Here is a 19,919-nt window from a genome sequence, read left to right as displayed (position 1 = left end):
ATCAGATAAAAGAGCCAATGACAGGATATTAGTGGGAGATTTTCAATCTGATACAGTGCTGCTTTTTTAAGGCTTGCATATCTGAAGTGTAAGGTCAGTAAATACAACTCTCACAGCTTTGAAAAATAAAGTCCAGACTCATGGGAAAAAAACAGAATGTCAAAAGTCAGTGACTGTAACACCTTAAAAACCTTTTTTGCAGTTCCTCTGCTTTCTTCGACATGGAGACTACAGCCTCCCAACTTCCCTGTTACTTGGATGCAAGACAGTTGTTTGGTACAGATGCATTTGACACATTAAGGTGTGAAACTGAAATGTGCTAGTTTGTTTTGTTATATATTAACTCTGCTGCTTTGCCTCTCAGAATTCCTCTCAATCAAAGGTACAGATAATGATGTTGGAGGTGATAAATGGTGTGGGGGTATAGGGGTCCAACCCCTGGAAAAATGCTTTTTAGTGGTATGGAGAATGACAGCATAATGTTCCCACTTTTTAGTGCTGAACATTTGTATTACAAAGTTTTGTCACAAACCTCTCTACTTATATTAATTAACACTGAGACTGTTCTGCCTCGGAGTACAAAGAGTACTCTAAGATACCAGAACCTGGCACTTAGTATATATTCCATAACTTCATATTTAGAACATTATTATTCCATGGATCATAAAATATTCCTTGCAATGTCAACAGGCACTCTGCCTTGAGTTAAAAGTCACATGACATGACCTGGTGACCCACTTCTTGGCAGTTAGCCCATTAACATTTGAAACTGACAACACAGGCCACAAAAGCAGCAGTTGATGTGCATGGTGATGTGTGTAAAATACCTAATAATAATCTTGGGCATGAAGAGTCATGTGGTGGATTCTTTTATGGGAAAGGATGGAATACAGGAGAGATAAGAGAACAGGAGTGAATGAAATGGAAGTCTAATGGTCTCTGCCCGGATCATGGTAAGCAAGGTGTCTGGCGATTATGTATTGCAGAGATCACTTGTTTTGTGATTGAAACTTGCAGGAAGTGAATGGCTACCAGTAAAAATCAGTGTGCCTTGTGCTTTCTGGAAGTCATATGAACGCCTTGGAGTTCTGAGGCTTAGCCAAGATTTTTGTAACTGCACACAGACTTCCATGCTGTTATCCTTCCAGCTCATCACTGAGTAGCATTACTACTTTCTCTATTACATATATCCTAAATATGGAACCAAAGATGCAACACATACACTAAAAATATTATATTAGATGCCTGTAATTAGATAGCTAATAATATAAAACCAAACACGATGAGCACTATCATTTTCTTTGCTGGCTCAGGTATAAAATATCAATTTAATTTCTGTGTTCCAAGTTAGGACACTTGATTCCCTTGTGCTGGGTGAATTGTTGTCTCTGAAAATTAATTTTGCATCATGACTCACATGATGTATGCCTGGTGACAACACACATGATGAACTGTACCAGCTCTCTGGCATTTACCAAGACTTTATCCTGAATTGTTATATTGTGGTGCTGCTTTGTGTTGTCTGTAGCCTTATCTTTACATTCCCTGAGACTGTGCACAATAAATGAACTCTACAGTAACATGAAAAGATTAAAGTAATGTAGTGGAAAAGTACTTACATGTAGGTACAAAATGAAGAAGTTGAACTGAATTTTTGGGGAGATGTGTCGAATGTGTTATAACCTTCTGAGAATAATGTCTTCTGCCATTACCTCCCTAGAAGACAACGCTTCTGCCCTTCCGCTCCCACACAAATATCCTAGTGTCTTGGTGAAGTCACTACTAAAAATCTAATTAACATAGACTGCTTTATCATTTTACTTATTTGTTCTCTGGGAAGGGGTCAGAGGGCAAACTTTCATTGTATATCAGAACACGTTTGTAAAGTGTGCATAGCAGTTGATATAGCTATCATCCCCCTCAACACACAGATGTAGTCTTAACTAAAACACATCCACAGTGGCACTGTACACGAAGGGGAACGCTCAGATGAAAATATCAATGTTCCAGACTGCATTACAATTTTCAGGTACAGCATCTAATAACGTTAGTCAACAGAAGTGGTACTTGTGTCTTAACTCAGTAAACTTCAGTAGTATACGATGCAACCCTGAGCACATCCCTAAATCAGGCCAAATACAGTATGTGAAATGGATGATTACTTATAAGCTGATTCTGGATCTATGTCACCAGATCCATATTTTAGAAAGTCGAACATCATATAGTTGAGACTATATTATTGAATTTCTGAAATGTTGAACATGACTAAAGAACTAAAATCTACATTTCTGCAGGAGGGCAAGCCTCCCTGTGCCCCCCCACACTGCCTACATATTATATATATATATATATATATATATATATATATATATATATATATATATATATATACCAACTCAGAGATCGCACTACAGTGTGGAAAAGGGTAAATTCCAAAATCCCTGCAGTCCCACAATCTCCATACAAAAGTGTCAATGTTTTAGAAAGTCTATCATATGGTCTTGACTATATAAAGTTTGACTTTCTGGAACTTTAATCTTCTGAAGGGGACCCACTGATTATTGGTGTGTAGTAGCAAAGACACTTAGGGGAGTGTTCAGAAAAAAGGAACAGATTGTGCATAAGGTTAGTGTGTGAGACTTGCAGTAAGGGAGAGGATGTTCATTTTGCATGAAAAATGATGAATGCCTGCAGGTGTCTGATAAAGCTAGTGACCAAAACAATTTGTCACTCATCCAAACTGCAGTGTACTGAATTGGCCATGACTGGAAATGGGTTGAAGGACAGAGGCAGAAAAAAAATTCTGGGGCTGAGCGGTAGGCTTAGCATCAACTCCATTAGGCCTAAAGTCACATAAGTCAATGATCTCCTTTTTAATTGTCAGCAGAATTACTGTGAGTATTAATACCTAGTCTGGAAGAAAACAGTGGGTGAATAATTACTTAAAATGTGAAACATCAGGTGAAACACATACAGAAAAATACACACATCACATGTCCAAGCCTTTAGTGAAGCTGACATCTGTAAATATGTCAGGAATGACACTGAAGAACACCAAAAAGTGTAGGCAATAAATGCCAATTATATGTTTGCACATTAATTTGAACATGCATCATCTAAATGTGGTCAGGATCTCCTTAACCTTTGGTCAACATCAAGCTAACACAAAAAAAGAAAAAGATTCTACTGACTACAACAGAATTTACAGCTATACTGTTTTGAAAAAACACTGAAAAAGGCATTGAAATAAAACCAAAATGAAAACTAATAAAACAAAGTTGTGGTATGAATGGAAAAATGTCCAGAATACTTATTAAAGCACACTATATTTATTAAAACATAACATTTAAATAAACATTATCAATTTGTAGGTTTCTCAGTTTACCTAAACGTTTTTCAAAGTTTTTTAACAAGCCATATATTGAAAGGTGTTGTCCATTGTCTCTAGAGTCTTCAAGCTGAAAATGGGAAAAACAAAATCTCAAAGAAAACCATTTCTGACATCAAAATGTAGATTTGATCACTGTTGGGTCCTGGCGCTGACTTGTGCAAGTAAATTAGCACTGTTGATAATGCTAGCATTGCATATATTAGTACCTGTGGCAAAATGTCCTTGATCGCCTGCTGGAGCTTCTACATGGTAAGTGTTCCTTGTGTTTACTGAATGATGGCCATGTAGAAAGATACTGGCTGATGGTATCTCAGTATTTGCAAGGTTAATACCTGCTGACTGCAGGGTAGAACAATGCATAACTTGTAAAAAATGCATGTCTTTCGATGGACATATCCTGGTACAGGTATTAACCTTGCAAACAGTGAGATACCATTAGCTAGTATCTATCTGCCAACAAAACATTCAGTAAACAGGAGGAACAAACACCATTTAGAAGCTCCAGCAGATGAAAAAGGCCATTTCACCACAGGTACCAATTTCTGCAGTTCTAGCATGATTAACAGTGCAAATTAACTTGTACAAGTTGGCTTCAGGACACAACAGTGAACAAATCTGGACTTTGATTTCCAGAAATGGTTGTCTTTGAGCTTCTGATTTTCCTGTTTTCAACTTGAAGACTCTAGAGACAATGGACAGCACCTTTTCAATGTAAGACTTGTTAAAATTTTTTGAAAGAAGTTTAAGTAAATTGAGAACCTTACAAATTGATAATGCTTAATTAAACTTTATGTTTTAATAAATATAGTGTGCTTTAATAAATATTCTGGACGTTTCCATTTATACCACAACTTTGTTTTATTTGTTTTGAAAATGCATTACTTCATTTGTGTGCAGTTTGCTTTTTATCTTCATTTAAAGACTTTGAGACTTTTCAGAGTCAAAACAGGCTCATCCCTCTCAGACTCCACACTTTTCCTTATAGGCATCCCATAAGGCTCAATTCTTGCTCCCCTACTATTTTCAGTTTTTATTAACAAATATTCATATGACTCTCCCCTTATTCCAGTGATCCTGTATGTTGATGACATGGTCATTTTCAGATCTGGACCCTCTCATTCCACCATTCAAACCAACTTGGAAATGATCTTCGTTCACTCAGCAAATGACTAATAACAAAAGTGTCTACTAAATCTGAACAACAAGAAAGATGTTTGTGGTACCCTTCAGAAACTCAATAAATGTCCATCAACCCTTGATGACAAGAAGATAAAAACATCTCAATCAAAATTTCATCGAGTTTCAAATATCGGACTATTTGGCATCATCAGACCTTCAACTTCTACATCAATTAACTCTCTTCTATTTTCAGACAAGGAAAATTTCTCTCCAACTCTTAAACCAGCTACAGCAGCTATTAGGAAGGGGGTGCTTTTAGTCCAGCTTAAATATGTCCTTCCTTTCTTAGCTGCTGCATCCTGCAAGAACATGATCACACAACAGACTATCACAAATAAAATATACTACGAAATCACACATCCTGTCATTGAAGAGCACCCTTGTTTTACTTTCAACAGATCCAATAGGTCACCAGTGAAGCAAAGAGCAGATCTACTTGGCTCACTTTTCTTCAAGTTATGTCACCTAGATATATGCTCTCCCACTGCAGCAAAGCTTGCCACAAAATCATCATCCTGTAACCTAAGAACTCATTCCCACACACACTGTCTTTGCTCCAAAATTCCATAGAACCAGGCCACAATGCACTAATCATGCATTTTCAGTTCTAGTAGCTAAATTATGAGAATCTCTAATTTAGACCATAATTCAAAATACATCAGCTTAAACCAGCACAATGTAAATATGTTCAAGTCGGTAACATATCATGCCTAGTCTTACACCTCCCCGACTCACCTTTTATCAGTCATATCTCACTTTTTCTCTGTTCAGGGTTGTCAGATCTATTTAGGTTCATAGGCCCACAAGATCAGTACTAGGCCCACTGCCCTTGTGGGCCATCTTAAGCCAAGTTAATTATCCCATTTGAGAATCAAACCTTGCATCTTGTGTTTCTAAGGTGAACACTTTGCCTATTATGCCACCCCTGACCATTTATTGTTGCTTGTAAGTACTATGTATACACAATCTAATTCCTTTCTCCTTATGTGTTGAATGTAAGCCCTACTAGCATCACCTCTTACATGTACCTCCCCGTGCAATTAAAAACTACGCTTACTCCTTTCCATATTCAAGTACAACTAGGATCTGTAGATGGGAATCAGACAATTAACCCAAGGACTGTCCCCTCTAATACTAATGAACAGGGGCAGCTCCTAGATGCTTTATCCCATGCATGAGTTCCTTCATATTATCTATGGAATATATAATTATTGACCATGGGATTAGTAAAGGCCAATCTAACACCAAATGGGATAGGTTAATTCAAGGACCAAAAGGGAAATTGGCTGGGCTTAAAACTGCCAACAAGGACAGCTAGCATAGTAGTCACCTATGAACCTATGACATCATAAAAAACTGTGAACCCACAATGCCTCACTACCTAAATTAATGTACAGACTACTGTATTTCCATGAATGAAATAAACAGGATGTCAGCAACAGTGGAATAAAATGAAAATAATCAGTTCTGGTGAAGTCCTGTTATACTGTTTTTTTACACAAAAACATCTTTATTAAACTATCACATGCGACATGGGCAATCTCACATCTACATAAATGAAAATAAACCATACCAACACATCTCATTTGGAAACATAATACATTACAAACCATGCTGACTCAACTGTAGCTGCAACCATTATACATCACTTATAACATATCTAGTCATTGTCACTCAAAACATTAAATAGCACATTCAAATCCTGCCTTCTTTTAAACCTAGTTCATCCTCTGCATGTATTGATCCCACAATTCCCATTTTTCCTGTGTAACTTGATCCTACCCTTTTTCAAAGATCCCAGTTCCAGTAGTCTACCTCTGTTACCATCTTCACTACTTAAAAGTTGGTTGACTTCCATTTTCTAGTAATTGCCTTTTTGGCAGTCACCATAATTAGACTCAGCAAGGCCTTACTGTATCTAGGCAATTCCAGTTCTGTATCATAGATAAAAAAATAATTTCTTTAGTTAAACCAATTTGCTCACCCACTACCTCCAACAGAGCAGTCTGCAAGGGATAGTTAAAGTCTGCCAACTCATTACACTCCCAAAAAATGTGTTCTCAGTTACCTCTTTCTTCCCCATCACACCTCCAACATTTGCTGTCTACCTGAGGAAAAATTTGTCAGAGTCTACTTGGGGTATAAAATGTCTATGTAAACACTTCCAAGCAAAGATCCTAAATATTCTAGACTTTGTTGCATATTTGGGAGACATACATATATTCCCCCATTGTTTCTTTGTAAATTGCTTATCCAGTCTCTCTTCCCAGTCCTCTCTAACCTCCTCTGATTGATTCTTATAGTTATCATGCAATATTTTATATACTCTACTAATTATTCCCTTCTTAATGGTAACTTTGTTCTAGTTTCTACTAAAAACTCTACCAGTGCTGGCCTTTCATTTAGGGCACCCCTATTTCTTTCTCTTTGCCTGTTCTCTGACATCAGTCCTTGATAACCTGCAAATAAATTCTTGGTGTCTTCCCATTCCATTACCTTTCCCTCTTAAGTTATTTGCTCCCAGTACCTTGGTTCCTTTGCCAATTTTCTCCAATAAATTCCAGTCCTCTCTTCCTATTGTCTGTACCCCTAACTCCAGTCATCCCTATTGGCAAAATCTCTTTTCTCCATTCCCATGTTGGCTAAGTTCTTAGAATACTTCCTGCTACTTTATGAATATAATATTCTGTATGATGATTGTTATTCTCCTTAAAGGTCTGCATCCAAAATCCCAGTCTTTCCCTGTTTCTTGTGCTTCCCTCTGTTTCAACATCATGTCTTTCCACTTTGAACTATAGTTTTCTGCTTGTGCTATGTATAGGAGCCTTAACTGTGTTGCTCTGAAATGCCTCTTCAAATCAGGAAATCCCAGTACACCTTGTTCTATTGGAAGAATAAACTTGGACCACTTGACTCTTGCCATCTTCCCCTCCCAGATAAAAATCTTCAGCTCTTTATTAACTGCTATCCACAACTTCTCCACTGGTTGATAAAAATATGCCTGACCTGTGTATAAGACTAAAGGGACTAAAGACATTTTAACTGTTTGTATCTTATTATCAATATCCATATAACAGAGCTTCCATTTTCCTCAGTTTTTGTATTACCTTTTGTTTATTCTCTTCCCACATGGCCTTAGCTGTCACACCAGAATAATTTTATTCCCTACTCCTAAATAATTTACTTTAACATGTCCCCATAAATATGGATATTGCTGAACCAATTTTTGTCGGTACATAATTTACCACTATTTCCTTTGTTTTAGCTTTATTAATTTTATATCACGAAAAGATTGGAAACTGTCTCAAAATGTTCCACAACACTGTAATGTCACTGTGACACCCATCCACTGGCCCAGTAATCAAAGAGCCTCAATCCTTACCACTAACAGCAGTGAGGGATCTGCACATTGGGAGGATGACAAATACACACACAGTACAGTACAATTGCCCTTAAGAGCACACAGAGATCACAGTCAGTCTGGGGCTGTTTTCTTCCTCTCTCTCTCCAGATCTCCAATAAGACTCCCCACTGGCACAGCTATAGGGTTACGATCTCAGCCAAGTGGTCAAGCGTGTCCCTGACCAAGTAGCTGGCACACACATACTTTGAGATTTGATTTGTATACAAACACACAGAAACTCCTGTGGAAGGCTGGCACAGGTTCACTAGCTATGCCCCCTTCTGCCCAGACTATAAGGTAGAAATCATTGCCACCAACCACTATTTATCAGCTACTATAAAGGCCCTTACGAAAGGGTGCCCAATCTTACTGTGTAATGTTACTATTATCCAAATGATAGGTGTGAACAAACTAAGTCTATTCCAGACTGGCCTGTACAGTGTTATCCAATACATGCAAGTACTCTATCAGCTTAAATATTTCTACACAAAACCAGCTACCATTAAATGGTTTAAAATATTTAATAATAAATAATAAAAGCAAAAGACAATGCTCATTAACTCAGCACAGTGACAATAGAGTTCAGAATCACAGCAAATACTTTAAAATAACATAATAGAACAGTCTTACATAATATAGAAAACATCTACACTAATCTTGCTATATTCCTATCTGTCTCTAAGAGAAACTATGTTCTAAATAACTTACTTACAGAGCCAGGCAGATATAGATGAATGCTGAATGGATGTTTACAGATCCAGAGACAAATACAAAATGCACTGACTTTCTCTCTCAGATGGTTCTTAAGTTAATAATACACATTGCTGCTGAATCATCTCAGATTCCATCATTCTTGTAATCTCTGCCTACGTTTCCAAGGCTAGCAGGAACTTAAATTTTTAACATGTCTCTGTTAAAATGCTTATCTCTCGGAAGCTGACAATTCTCTCCTAGAAGCTTGACAACAATTACTTTGGAAACCTGTAATTACCTCTGTTTCCAGACAATAGAAAGAAGCCCCTAGCCTAGACATCCTGTCTCTTAGCTGAGATAACCTAACTTTATAACACACTGTAAAACTCTTTACTTATCAACTTATTTTCTTAGAGTTTTGCAAGTTAACTCTGCATATTCCAACTTTTACTATGAAACCATACATTTGCATTGGCATATAGGTTATACACATTTCTGATCTTTTCCAGCAGGATGCACTGTGGATACAATCTTAAAGCTCAGTACAGAACATATTGTTTTCTTACATTTCCAAGCAAGCATACAAATCATATTATTATTCACAAACGACAAACAATCATTCACAAAATTCCATCTAGCTGGGCGGGCAGTATCATGTTCCTATATAAATCATATTAATATTGTCAAGTGACATATAATTATTTACAAAATTCCAGCTAGCTGGGCTGGCAGCATCTCAGTTTATCACATTCCTCCCCCCAATGAGAACTCAAGCTAGGTTTTCAAGTGACCCTTCAGAAACATTTCTTGAGAGGATTGAGCCTATCTGGGAATACCTTACCCCATTCCCTGTCTCAAAAGCCCATCTGCATTGGCATTGCTAACCCCACTGTGGTGCTGCACTTCATACCATATGCTTCCAACCCTAGGTTTCACCTTAGCAAGTTGGCATTTTGCTGGCTGGCTCGATGTAACCATGTTAGGGGATTGTGATCTGTAACTACAGTGAATTTCCTTCCACACAGATAAGGCTGAAGTTTCTGGAGTGCCCACACTATGGCTAGACATTCATTTTCTACAGCTGCATAGCATTCCTCCATGGGTTGGAGCCTATGACTGACATAAACCACTGGGTGCTCTTCGCCCTCTGAAGAAATCTGACTAAGTACAGCCCCCTCCCCATGGTTCGAAGCATCCACCTGCACAACAAATTCTTTGCTGTAATCTGGACTGGCTAACACAGGTGGTCCTCCAAAAGCTTCTTTAAGTTTCTGGAATGCCTACTCAAATGCTACTCACATGCTAGGGTCCACACTACCTTATCTGGCCTATTTTTCCTTGTCAGGTCTGTGAGGGGAGCAGCTATGGTACTATAACTGGGTATGAACTTCCTGTAGTACCCCGCTGTCTCTAAGAATGCCCTCACCTGCTTTTTGGTAACAGGTGCAGGCCATGCCTGAATGTCTTCCACTTTGGCTGGTTCTGGCCTGGTTTTACCACTCCCCACTCTATGTCCCAGGTAGGAGACCTCTATCATACCCACCTGACATTTGTTGGGCTTAATGGTCAACCCTGCCCTCTGTAGTCTGCCCAGCACCTCCTGACATGCTGAAGGTGCTCTTGCCAGGAATGCTGTAGATGGCAATATCTAGGCAAGTGAGGGCAAAATATCCTGCTAGGATATGATATACCCACCTCTGGAAAGACACTGGGGCATATTTCATCCCAAAGGGCATCTTTGTGAACTCACACAAGCCAAAGGGAGTCATAAAGGCTGATATCTCTCTAGCACTGGGAGTCAAGGGCACCTGCCACTAACCCTTGGTAAGATCAATGGTAGTAAGATACTTAGCCCCATCCAGCTGCTCTAGGGCTTCATCTGTCCTAGGCATGGGGTAAGCATCTGACACTGTGTGACTATTTAATATCCTGTAGTCCACACAGATCCTGGCACTGCCATCCTTTTTTGGTACCAGCACCACTGGGGAGGCCTGGGGACTGCTGGACTCCTGAATTACCCCTAGTTCCAACATTTCCTGTATCTTCTCCCTCAGAGTCTGTTTGACTCTCTCAGGCACCCTATAAGGGGCCTGGTTAATAGTCCTTTGGGCTCCTGTATCCACATGGTACTACACCAGGTGAGTGCACCCTGGTTTCTCAGTGAACATGTCCCAAACTTCTGTAATACTGCACGGATTTCTCAAACCTGGGTAGGAGATAGCTGCTGGGACATTGCTACCCCTTCCACTGAGGTGTCAGTCCAAACCTCACTGAGGAGATCAGTCATCAGATCTCCCTCAGACTCTTCCTGCAATCCACTGCAAATACTCAGCACAAGGGCCTCCCTATCATGGTAAGGTTTCACCATGTTAACATGGTGCAATTTGTGCCCCTGCCTCCTGCCTAGCAGTTCTACCATGTAGTTAACTTCACTGACCTTCCTTATCACCTTGTAGCATCCCTCCCAAGCTGCTAGCAGTTTATATCCGAGAGGAATGAGAACCATTGCCTGCTGCCCTATAGCATACTCTCTAGCTCGAGCATTCCTGTCATACCAGACCTTTTTCTGCTGTTGTGCTTCTGCCAGGTTCTCCTGGGCCAAGCCCATGAGTTCCATGAGCCTTGTCCTGAGGTTTAGGACATATGCCACAGCAGACTCCTTGTGGGATTCACACTCCCCCTCCCACTTACCTCAAATTAAATCTTGAAGCCCTCTCATCCTATGCCCACACAGCAAGTCAAAGGGTGAAAAACCTGTGGATTCCTAGGGAACCTCTCTGTAAGCAAACAGATGGGGCAAATATTTGTCCCAGTCCCTCTTAAACTGGTCTGCAAGTGCTCATAGTGTAGAGTTTAACTTCTCAAGAAGACCATTAGTCCAGGGATGGTAGGGGGTGGTCTTTAGGTGCTTTACCCCACAGTACTTCCACAGACAAGCAAGCAGTTTTGACATGAAATTGGCACTTTTGTCAGTCAGCATTTCTTTTGTAAAACCTACCCTGCTGAAAATCTCTAACAAAGCATTTGCCACCTTTTCTGCCCCAATGGAGGACAAAGCCACTGCCTCAGGGTATCTTGTAGCATAATCTACTACCACTAGGATATACTTTTTCCCTGTGGAACTTGGGGTACTCAGAAGCCCCACAATATCCACAGCTACCCTCTGAAATGGCTCCTCAATCACAGGCAAAGGCATCACAGGAGCTTTCACCTTGTCTCCTGCCTTGCCTACCCTTTGGCACTGATCACAGGTCCTGCAGTGCCTTGTTACATCTCTGGAAATTCTAGGCCAATAGAAGTTCTGCATAATATGTCTCTTTGTATGTTTTATGCCCATATGACCTGTAAAGGGACTATCATGGGCTATGACTAGAAGGGCCAGATGGTAGTCTCTAGGCACTACCAACTGTTGTATTCTCTCACTCTCATAGGTTCATAGGTTCATAGGTTTATACTAGGCTATCTGCCCTAAGGCATTTATAAGCCTAGTTATATGAAAAATACTGTGCCCATTAGTTTGTTGTGCCTCTGTCCAGCAGTGACCCAGAGATGATTCCCGGGGTAAACCTACGATCTCCCATCCACAGGTCTAGATTTCTCTTGAACAGAGTCAGCGAGGTGCTCTGCCTCACATGGACCGGGATTTTATTCCACAGCATAGGGAGTCTCTGAGTGATAAATCTATCCCTCCAGCACGTCCTATTTATATCCGTGCTAAGGTTTAAGTCGCTTGCTCTAGTGGTTTTGGTGGATTTGGATTTTTGAGGTGGAGCATGTCCATTAATTCCAGGTTGGACATGGCCTTGTATGTCAGGCACATGTCACCTCTGAGCAGGCGGTATGCGACTGAATAGAGCTGGAGTTTCTTCAATCTGGCAGCATATGACAGATTTTGGAGTCCTTATCCTTTTGGTGAGGAACTTTTGGGGTCTCTCCAATTGCTGCAGATGTCGGGTGAGATACATCCCGAATGGGGCATTGTACTCGATCATTGGTCTGATAAGTGAAGAGTACAGGGAACAATGACCTCACTAGATCTGGATGTGAATCCCTTCATGATCAGGTGGGCAATGTAGAAGGTCTTTCTAACCACTTTAGCAATGTGAGTGTCAAAGAAAGGCCACTGTCAACCTGGGTCCCCAGGTCCCTGATAACCTCTTCTGTGCTTAGTGGATTGCCACCTATATGGTAGCTTGGGGTTACCTTGTTTTCCCGAAGGGTATGACTATACATTTTTGGCGTTTAACTTCAGGCCATGGCTCTGGCACCAGCTATCTGTTTCAGTGAGTCCCTTCTGAAGGATATCCGTGTCCGATGCACTTTCCACTATGGCCCAGTTTGCAGTCATCTGCAAACTTTGTCAGCAAAGTCCTCCCATGTTGGCCTGTACTTCTGAGAAGTAGATGCCAAACAATAGGGGCCAAGGACCGAGCCCTGTGGGACACCACTTGTGACCGGCTTGGAGTCTGACACAGCGCCAGCAACTCTAACCCTGTGGGTTCTGTCCTTAAGCCAGTTTGCAACCCATCTTGTGACATATGGGTTTACATTTAAGCTGGTAAGTTTTCTACAATACCGAGTGGGGTATTGTGTCAGCCTTTGCAAGGTCAAGGTAGGCTGTATGGACTGCCTTTCCCTCATCAATGGCCTTGGTGACTATTTCGAAGAAGTCGACCAAGTTCAAAAGGCATGATCTTCCCTTGACAAAGCCAAACTGGGTCGGGTCCAATGTCTGCAAGTCCCCTATATCTTTGTTTATGAACTCCATTATGATCCTCTCCATAGCTTTGCAGACTAGACTTGTTAAGCTTATGCCACCTTTGTGGAGTGGGCCCTCAGGGGTCCATTGTCTATAAAGTAATCTTTTGTCCCAGTATACAGATTCTCCTTTCCCTTGAGAATCAGGTGCCTCACTAGCTATATCTTTCAAGCCTTGTAATGTAGGGTCTGAGAGCTGAGCCTGTCTCAACTCACTCTTTGTAACCCTTCCTATCTCCCCTTCCCCAGGATGTCCGGTATCCTCTGACAACGGTGCCTCACTGTCAGCCTGGGTACTACTACTCACCTCTGTCCTTGCAGTCACTCTGTCCAAGTAAACATCAGTACCCACAAGCAGCTTTGGCTCACCTTCCGTATCACTGCTACAGGGTAGCTCTCTCCCGGAAGTAACCACCTCACCAGTCCTGGCTGCAAGTGTGCGGTCTGTCTGGGTTTCCCCCAGGCTACCAGACCCACATGCTTGTCTCCAAGCCTGACTGTGTGTAACTTCATAAAGGCATGGTACTGCCTTGCCAAAATCATTCCCTATCAGGACATCTGCAGGATGGTAGTTTGGTACCCTTGTTATCTCAAGACAACCTACTGTTGGCATTTTGTCATTCCCACTTACTGCCTCTCTCACCTTTTATTTCTCACCTTGCCTCCATGGACATTTATATGCTACATGGCCCCACTGGTTGCATTTACAACATTTAACCCTAGGTCCTGGACATGTACCTGGACTAGTGGCTTCCCCTGCTACTTGCAGATTCTGTTTGGACAGTCTGGGCTGCCCAGTACGGGTTTTCTTAGACCCATGAGCAGCACTGGGTGTCCCTTTCCTGTGCAGTGAACTCATCTACAGTAAGGCATTGTCTAACTTTCCTGTGCAGAGAACTCATCTACAGTAAGGCATTGTCTATCAGCTAACCAGATTCTCATGTCCTCAGGCAAAGTGTTAAGGGCTTGGTCCCTCACCAAATGATCTGCTAGCCCTTCAAAAGTGGTGACCTGACATGCACTCACCCAATTATGAAAATAAGTGCTTAGTTCAGCAATATATTCACGCACACTTTCATCTGCCTTGCGTCTATGCTCACAAAACTTTTCCCTATAAGCTTCATGTGTTAACTTTAAAAATTCTGTCAAACAGTGCTTTACAACATTAAAATTTAAAATGTCATTATCAGATAGTTTGGATAGAACATTGACAGTTTTACCACGGAGTAAGGGGGTCAGGAACTGTACCCAGAGCCCTTGGTCAACATTATACTGTTTACATACCCTCTCAAACATATGAATGAAACTATCAAAATTATCCCCCTGTGAACACTGTAAAAGAAATTACTGACTTTTGTTGCTTCTGGAGTTCAGTTACTCCCTTACCCGTTACCTCCATGACTCATGTGAAGAGTTAGCATCTCCTTTTCAGGTTGCCTCTGCCTCTCCTTCTACTCAGCTTCCAAGTGTAGCAGTTTCTCATTCTCATTCTCTTCAGCCTGCAGACATCACAGTTTCTCATTTTCCTCAGTCTCTAGATGTCTCAGTCTCTCTGCTGCTTCTGTTTCTAAATGCTTGGCCTCCAACTCTAGTCTCTTTAGCTCCAGATGGATTTTTAAGTCCTCTGTAGAAAGGCTGAGCTGTCCATTCTCTGAGTGTTGTACATCTTCATGGCCAGTCTGATTGTCCTCCTGGTTGCTATTCTCTGATGCAGCTGTGACTAAAGCTGCAATCATGTCTGTTTTAGTCAGGTTTCTGACTAAAGTCAGACTGCCTTCCTTGCTTGGATTACATTTGAATACTTAGTAATGCTGTACAATTATATATTTTCTATTATTACCTTTTGTTTTGTTTTGTTTTGACTTAAGACGAGTTTACATTCGCTACTTATACTACTATTGTCTGATCTGATTAATATACAATGATTAACTAGAAATATATGGACTGAAAATCTTCCACAAAGAGAAGTTTCTTACACTGTTTTGTTCTTTAGTCAGGTTTCCATGCACCAGTCCTTTAGTCTGGCACATCTCATCCAACGGTTTCCTTGTCAGCTTTCCATACTCCTGTGCTGACATGCTTGCCTGGTCTCCCTGACTAATTATGCTAACAAAAGAAATAAAACAATTGTGATATGAACTCTGAATGTTCACTGTGTGGCTGATTTAGAGTACAAAAACACCTTCAGTGATCACTGTACAAAAGCTACAGGAATTCAATGTCCACACCACTACAAGCCTAGTATGAACCTATGAATTAATATGTGATGTGGCTATCTCACCACTACCAAACAATTAATATTTGGTGTGGATATCCCACCACTGCCAAACAATTAATATGTGATGCCCTAACTAACACCAGTGAGGGATGTGCACATTAGGAGGATGACAAGTACACACACACACAGTAAAGTACAATTTTCCTTAAGAGCACACAGAGATCACAGTCAGTCTGTGGCTGGTTTCTCCCTCTCTCTCCAGATCCCCAAAAAGACTCCCCACTGGCACAGCTATAGGGTTAAGATCTCAGCCGAGTGGTCAAGCCAAAACCTCCAGCACCCTCTCATTCCAACCAGTGCTTTGTGTCCCTGCCCAAGTAGCTGACACACACACACTTTGAGATTTGATTTGTATACAAACAAATGGACACTAGGCTGGCACAGGTTCAGTAGCTATGCTCCTTCTGTCCAGACTATAAGGTAGAAATCACTGCCATCAACCACTACTTATCAGCTACTATGAAGGCCCTTACCGAAGGGTGCCCAATCTTACTGTGTAATGTTACTATTATCCAAATGGTAAGTGTGACCAAACTAAGTCTATTCTAGAGTGGACTGTACAGTGTTACCAAATACATCCAAGTACTCTACGAGCTTAAATATCTCTACACAAGCCAGGCACCATTAAAAGGTTTAAAAATATTTAATAATAAATAATAAAATCACAAGACAATGCTCATTAACTCAACACAGTAACATCATACTTCAGAATCACATGAGATATTTTAAAATAACATAGTAGGACAGTCTCACATAAATATAGAAAACATCTACACTAATCTTGCTATATTCCTATCTATTTCTAAGAGAAATTATGTTCTAAATAACTTACTTACAGAGCCAGGCATATATAGATGAGAAGTGCTGGATGGATGTTTACAGATCAAGAGACAAATACAAAATGCATTGACTTTCTCTCTCAGATAGTTTTATGGTTAATAATACACATTACTGCAGAATCATCTCAGATTACATCATTCTTGTCACCTTTGCCTAAGTTTCCCAGGCTAGCAGGAACTTACATTTTTAACAGGTCTCTTGTTAAAAATACTTATCTCTCAGAAGCTGACAATTCTCTCTTAGAAGCTTGCCTTAAACTGAAAGTCATAAAACAATTACCTTGGAAACCTGTAATTACCTCTGTTTCCAGACAACAGAAATAAGCCCCTAGCCTAGACATCCTGTCTCTTAGCTGAGATAAACTAACTTTATAACACATCATAAAGTATTTACTTACAAACTTATTTTCTTAGAGTTTTGCAAGTTAACTCTGTATATTCCAAGTTTTATTATGAAACCATATATTTGTACTGGCATACAGGTTATACACATTTCTGTTCTTTTCCAGCAGGGTGCACTGTGGTTATAATCTTGAAGCTCAGCACAGAACATATAGTTTTCTTAACATTTCCAAGGAAGCATACAAATCATATTACTATTCACAAATGACACTGGGCTGACAGTGTGACATTTCTATAAAAATCATATTAATATTTTCAAGTGACATATAATTATTTACAAAATTCCAGCTAGCTGGGGTGGCAGCATCTCGGTTTATCACAGTCCTGTTCTGGTTTTGTCAGATATAATATAATATCATCTGCAAATACAGCCAGCTTTTCTTGACTACTATACCAAATATATCCTTGGATTTCTGAGTCCATTATTTTCTTTACCAATGGCTCTAAATACAGTGCAAATAACAAAGGGGAGAGAGGACATTCCTACCTGTTTCCTCTGCTCAAGCAGAAATTATCAGCGAAGACCCCACCTACTTTAATTTTCACCTCTGATTCCGCATATAGCCTCCTAATCAACATCATAATTGTATCAGAGAATGCAAATGCTTCCATTGCTCTGCTCATTAAGTCCCAGATTACTCTGTTAAATGCTTTCTGTGCATCAAGACCCACCAACAACAGTGGTATTTTTTTTAAATTCTATTTCCCCTCTGCATCATCAGTGTTCTGTAAATGTTGTCAAAAGTTTTCCTCCCCTCCACAAAACCACACTGATCCATATCTATCAATTTTGGCATCAATATGCTATTTTTTAGCCATTACAGACATAAACACTTTATTATCATGGTTTAGTATTGAAATGGGTCTTTACGGAGCCGGATCTGATGGATCTTTAGGTATTACCACTACCACTGCTTTCTTCTGGGATGTGGTATTTCTCCTCCTCTTAAAATATTGTTAAACAAAACCTTCCAGATCTTTATCAGTTTTTTCCTTCCTAGCTTCCAAACTTTTGCAGGCTTATCATATATTCCTGAGGACTTTCCTGTTGATTGGTTATGTAGCACCATTGTTATCTCATCTGCTCCTACCCTAACTGTTAGTAATTGTGCCTCCTCTACCTCTAACCTTAGTATATTTAATTCTTCCATAAACATTTCCATTTGTACCTTTTCTTAATTTTCACATTTCTCTACTTTATACAGACTTTCATATAGTTTCTGAAATATTTCTAACACTGCTACAAGATCCCTTATCTTCCTTGTTATAGGCTCACTAAGCTTGGTGACAACTCTTTCTACTTTCTGTTGCCTAAGTTGTTGTGCTAAAAGTTTTTGTGCTCTAGAATTATTGTCAAGAAAGAGTTGCTTAACAGAAATCTTTCTAAACTCATGCATATTATTAAGGTAATCCCATATTTTATGTTTAGCATTCTGCAGTTGCTCCCCTTCTTCTGTGAGATTCCTCTTAATTTGCAATACTTTAACATTTGTCAGTCCCTCTAAATAATTTTTGTTACTTCTTAACCATATCTCCTTTTCTTTTATTTACACATTTTTAAACTCCACTTTAATTTTCTACCACTCCCTACCTATATTTTCAGGAGAAATTTCTATCTTCTCTAATAGCTCCTGAATAATTTCCACTAACCATTCCTTAAATTCCTCTTTTTTAACAGATAGGTGGGAAAGTGCCAGTGTCTTATCTTCATTTCATTACCCTGTGTTTTTATTTTAGTTGTTATTGGTTCATGATCTGAAATAGTTATTGTGTGTGTCAAGACCTTCAATTAAATGCACATGTTCCTGTGAAATATAAATTCTATCTAGCCTAGCCCAGTTTTTGTATCTTGGGGATAATATGTAAATTCACTCCAAACTACTAGTACTGAATTCACACCTTCCATGTCAAATATCTTCAGAAATTGCTTTAAAACTCTACTGTCCTTTGTTATATTTTCCCTTGTGCCCCCCACCACATCTTTACTGTTGCAAATCAAATTCCAGTCCCTACCTATAAGTAATATTCCTTGATGAAAGCTAATTAATTCTCCCAGAATTTTCTTAAGCTCCATTATAGCAGTTTTCAGTGGAATATAAATACATGCCAGTGTGGTCCTCCTGCCTTGCCAGTACCCCCTTAGTACTAAAAATCTAACATTATGGTCTTTTTTATCCTCTTCTATCACTACTGGAGCTCATCTTGCAACTAATGCAAGTACTCTTCTCTTCATTTGCCCCAGGTATTCTGCTGAATAGCCATCATGAAAACCGTTATCAAATACACATGTTATGTTGTTTCAAAGTGTGTCTCCTGTAGCATAACTATTTGCATTCTACACTTTTTAATATAGTTCACTACTCTTTCTTTTTATATTTATCTGTGAGACTGTTATTACGTTTAGAGATATTACAGAAAGCATTATATTCTTGAAAAATGATTATTCCTACCTTTTATGCATTACAGCTTTTTTGTTAAATGTCTAGTTCCAGCTTTTTTGTTACATGCATGTACTGTTTGGCAGGTTAATCTTTTATAAAGTTGTTTCTTTCATCTCCATTTGAGCCTATGCCACATCTTACAGAACATTTTGTTTTATTGTAAACCCTCAAAAAATACAAACACACCCCAAATAACCCCTACACCTATTAACTTAATAAAAGCACAACAATTACGTACATCTTCAAATACTGAAGTTTTACCCTCCTAACAGGAACAAATGCTCCAAGCTGACAGCCACGCACAGATTTGAGATAACCCAATAGAAAGGTAATCCATGCTAAGATGCATGTTATGGCTTGTGATTCTATTAAGTGTTGTCTGAGTTTGTCTTATGTTTACATCTCTCTCAGCTATGCTTTCAGAAAACCTTTTTTCCATGCCATTTCTCTTTATCAGGTTGTCTGCTAGAGATATGAAAACCAGACATAAAACTGCCAAGCATGCCTTTGTTTGCTAGAAAAAAGCCTTATACTA

The 19,919-nt window shown here is 39.6% G+C and overlaps 1 protein-coding gene across 2 annotated transcripts in view; it reads right to left on the bottom strand.

The window, feature by feature from the left end:
- Window positions 1-19,919, bottom strand: part of DAPK2 (death associated protein kinase 2) — a 1,192,346-nt gene that overhangs the window by 663,361 nt on the left and 509,066 nt on the right. The gene's annotated exons all lie outside the window — the stretch shown is intronic.

This window comes from Protopterus annectens, chromosome 7.part0 (genome assembly GCF_019279795.1).
Source record: "Protopterus annectens isolate FY-2018-M chromosome 7.part0, PAN1.0, whole genome shotgun sequence".
Taxonomy (NCBI): domain Eukaryota; kingdom Metazoa; phylum Chordata; order Ceratodontiformes; family Protopteridae; genus Protopterus; species Protopterus annectens.
This window is presented reverse-complemented; position numbering and strand designations above follow the sequence as displayed.